The 4,407-nt window shown below is 34.4% G+C and overlaps 1 long non-coding RNA gene across 1 annotated transcript; it reads right to left on the bottom strand.

Annotated features, from left to right (window-relative positions):
- Positions 1-1,037: 1,037 nt before the first annotated feature.
- Positions 1,038-4,183, bottom strand: LOC104099886 (uncharacterized). Its single transcript, XR_004507968.2, has 3 exons — positions 3,995-4,183; positions 2,001-2,221; positions 1,038-1,431 (listed from the first exon to the last, which is right to left on the bottom strand). It is a non-coding gene; the product is annotated as an uncharacterized lncRNA (long non-coding RNA).
- Positions 4,184-4,407: the final 224 nt, after the last annotated feature.

The raw sequence follows: 4,407 nt of genomic DNA, 5'->3' as shown, positions 1-4,407 counted from the left end.
TTTAAGAATCTAAAGAGGGATGAAGAAAGATATAAAAGATAACCACAACTAGAAGTTGGCAAACGCAAATCGTCGGAGATGTTGCCGGAGAAAAAAATTTGACTTTTTTAGAATTGGCAATTGGCCGAACCGGTAGTAAGGATTTGGTTTTTCTGTTTACTGGGTCTGAATTTTCGAATCAAAGAAGACAACCAGCTAAAGCTTTTCTGCTAGCATTTCTCTTTTTAGATCTGGTCTTTGAGTGGTTTCAGATGGGGAATTTCGGAAAAGAAAAGAAAGGGATGTGAGTTCATTTTTCCAGTGACTTTGCATTTTTTTGATGGTTTGAAGGTAATGATTATTGGGACGAACTTAGTGCATTGATGCTGATTTTGCTTGTGGTAATGTGAATATGAAATCTAGTTGTTTTGGATAGTGGATTTCAGATTTTTTAATATGCAAGTCTAGAGTTTTAGAATTTGTGGGGTATGTTTTTGTCGTTGGGATGGCCATTGATGACAATGAGTAAAGACGAGATAAAAATGGCGAAAAAGAAGTGGGTTTACAAGAGAAGCGAGGTCCACAATTAAAAATATTTGAAGATGTGGCAGCTAAAAATGGGACGCGTCATATTTGTTATATCAATTGTGGAGCACGCTCCGGGAGAGGTATTTATTAATAGTCATCCGCGGAGCCACATTGAAGCAAAGGGCGTCGCTTGACTTTACCAGAAAATTATGCTATTTTGCTAGATAAATTTTTTAATTTTATGTATATTTACTATACGTTTGACTATCCTTAATTTTTCGATGTATCTAATTATTTATATTTTGACATTCCTTTGATGAAAATTCTGGATCCACCACTAATAGTCATTCTACATTCTACGAAGCTTGAGTGCCTAAATGGGGTAAGTTTATATACCCGGAATGACAAACGGGTACCCTTAGGCCATTTTGCCATATAATATATACTAGTGGAGGGAAGCCCGGGCCCGCAGAACTATATTGTTGTCCCGGGCCCAATGTGAGCATAATTATATTGTTGTAATTCTACACTTTCTAATTGATATGTTACCCAAAAAAATGAATAGCTTTGTAGCAACACCTGCTGATACATTGATATTTGATACATATATGTGTACGATCGTAGAAATTAGAATTAGTATGAAAAAAGATGATAAACTATTATGTCAAATCAGTTGTTGCAACACTGAAGTTTGACTAAAAATTCAAAAGTACTCTTTGAGCACTAAATGAGCTAAAAAAGAATTCGAGAAAGAAAGTTCTGTCGCAGTTAGAGAGACTCATATAAAATACATATGAAGGTCGAGAAACAGGTCGAACATGGTTGGCACCTCCATTAACAACTGAAGCAGCCGCCACAAGGTTTCCAGTGACCCTGAAAACATGAATTTTTTTCCATCAATTTGTCCATTTGTATGCTTTCCTCCTGTCATATGCCAGAGAAATAAGAAAATACCAGAGGAATCTCAGCAATCAAATGCACGATAAATTAGAGCAGACTAATCGGAAAGAGCAAAGATCAACTTCAACACATCCTCAAGCCTAGTTTGAATTTCAAAATTGAAAGATCACCAAGATATAAATTAGTCTAAAAACATACATCTCGCGACTTAAAACTCAGAGTATCTAAACATCTATATTTCTAATTAGCCAAAAGAATTAACTCCAACCAAAACCAATACATGCATGGATTTCGCTGCACAAATTGGAAGAGGAGAAAGTGGTAATCTATAGCTTACTTTAAGCTTAAATGATTGTACTATCCAATTGATGACTTTTAGCATGAAGTGAACTATTTCAGTGGTAGAATTCGTCGGGAAGCATAATGAGGCAAAGATTCTCAGTAAAGTGTGCAGTATATTACCCATGAAAATTGCCCTGGCACTTCTTCACCATACTGACCAGATAAAATAAATTTTCATGCGTCTAGCTGTTCATGCTCATCTTTCGGAATACAAAAAGGCAGGTAAGAGACTTAAAGGTAAGAGTATTTACTCGGAGTAGATGCAGTTAGCAAACTTCAACGTCTCATAAATGGCAAACTGATGGAAACATTGAACTGCACTGTGCTTTAACTAACTATATCTGACTTCGGAAAGAAGAACCAGATTTTTGTCTCATAATCAATAGGCAACAATGATTATATGTTCCAAAAGACTAAATATGTTTGTCATTGCACGTCGGCATCCCTTGTGCCTTTGTGTATAGTCTGTAGCCTAGCACAGAAGAGAGTAAAACCATAAATTAGAATCTACCTAAATTCCAATGCTTTTCATTTATGTTTTCCTAGCACATCTCACAATCATAAGTTGTCACAAAATTGAATATAGTTAAATAAAATAATTAAATTATCAACAGATTTGATCATGTAGATTTGCAAAATAAGTAGCAAAATATATTTCGCCTATGGGCAGAATGTTGAATGTCTCGAACATAATCTGGGTCTTCATACGTAATAAAAAAATGTTAAGTTTCTTCATACTTTCATGCTCTATTAAAAGAGATTAACTTGTAGGTTATATTATTCCTTAAAGAAGAAAGGAAATATACACAACAAATATCTTTAAAGGAACTTAAGTTCTCAAATTAACAAAGCGCAACAATTTTTGATAAGTTAGTTGTGGTTAGCTAAAAACCGTTAAACTTGATGCAAGAAAGTATTCAGAGATCTTGTAATCACTACTGAGTTATAGAATGGGACATGTAGAGGTATGATATGTCCGTTTTTGCAGTCAGTTCTTAGCGTAGATGTAGAACTTTTAATGTGAGAGAACTAAATACATGTTCAAAATGTTAACGTTCCTCCACTTTGTCAATACTATATGTCCCTGCAGTTTCTAATTTTTTAAAGACGTTTGGAGTTATTGTGAATGTAAAGCCTCGGATGGTGACAGTTACCACAAATTCAATACAAAATATCAAATTGCTAGAAAACAAATGGGAATAAAGAAAATGGTCATAATGTAAGAATCTCACAATTTTTCAGTTGACGCGAAAGAAGTACATAAGTCACAATTCAGTAGAATTAAGGGTAGAGTTAGCTGAGACTTGACTCGAACAACTAAGAGTAGAAGTTGTAATTCAACTGAATTTAGCATATAAATCATTCTCTGTCTAACACACAAAAGAAATAATTGTATAAGCTAAATATGGGAAAGTAGATTATGATAACATTGTGTGACTCCAGGGGTCATACGGTACTCAAGAAATCTTCGAAAACCAATCTTTCTAACAGGGAAACATTAGCAGGAACTTATTTAGTTTTATTGGAAAATATGAGGAATGAACAAAACTTTACGGAGGAGCATAGAGCATTGCATACAGAAACTTACTGGATGATCACAATCAATCAAAATTGTTACATCAAAAAAATTTACTACATTCTACTAAAACAGTAAAAGGAGAATGTGATAAACATGGGCATGTTCACTTTAGTTCTAGATATCTCGACACTTTGCTAAGTTCCTTTGCTATCTTCTTGCTGTCTTGCACTTAGTCCTTTTCTTTCTTTCATTTTTTTTGATGAATTTTTTTAGTAATATCAGATCAAGTACCAAGTTAGTGCTAAGGCATTGTACAAAAGTGATATGAATACTTCAAAAGTGTAAGGATTCCAAAAATTCCAGGAAAGCATCACTATGGGTAGGAAAGTCTGCAGTAACAAATAACATAAACAGACAGATTTGCCTTTTAATCCCCAGAGGAAGTTGGGGAAGGGTGTTGGGGCAAAGATTTTTGACCCCAAATTGACATCTCATATCAACTGTAATGTGGATCCTCAAAATTGATTGATAAAGCTCATATATATATTTGAATACAACAATCTCCATATCACATAGTTGTATCAGTAAATAACAAAATTGAGCAAAAGGGTAGGAATAAAATTATGGCATGTAACAAAAATGATCAACTTTTATACAATATAAACAACACCCACGTGAGATAATGTAAAAAAAGAAAAAGAAAATAAGCAAGCATATAAAACTTACCCTTTTAAGGTGGAGGCAGAAAACTCCGAGAAACTGAGCGCTCTATGTAAAGTAGTAATGAAAAATAATAGTAGATATGTTGTAGATAGAACAAATCCAGAAGTTGAGATTTTATAGCAAGAATTGGAGATAAAACAGATATATACATGATATAGAAGAAAACAGAGGAGGAAGTCACAAACAAAAATAGAGCAAGCGGTGGGAAGATGAAAATGACTCCCCCAGAAGACAGCGCAGGCGGAAATATTTTGCTAAGCACGCGTCAAAGCGGGAAACATATGGGGCAGCACATGTGTAATTTTGTAAGGATAGAGGCCCAGGGTTTTTTGCTAAATTTTCAACCACTGCTATATTGAGCATTAGGGGCAAATTGGAAATAAAATGAAATTTGTGGTTTTTTGTGAACTCGCATT

This window comes from Nicotiana tomentosiformis, chromosome 11 (assembly GCF_000390325.3).
Source record: "Nicotiana tomentosiformis chromosome 11, ASM39032v3, whole genome shotgun sequence".
Taxonomy (NCBI): domain Eukaryota; kingdom Viridiplantae; phylum Streptophyta; class Magnoliopsida; order Solanales; family Solanaceae; genus Nicotiana; species Nicotiana tomentosiformis.
The sequence above is the reverse complement of the archived record's forward strand: the minus strand, read 5'-3'. Positions and strand labels throughout refer to the sequence as shown.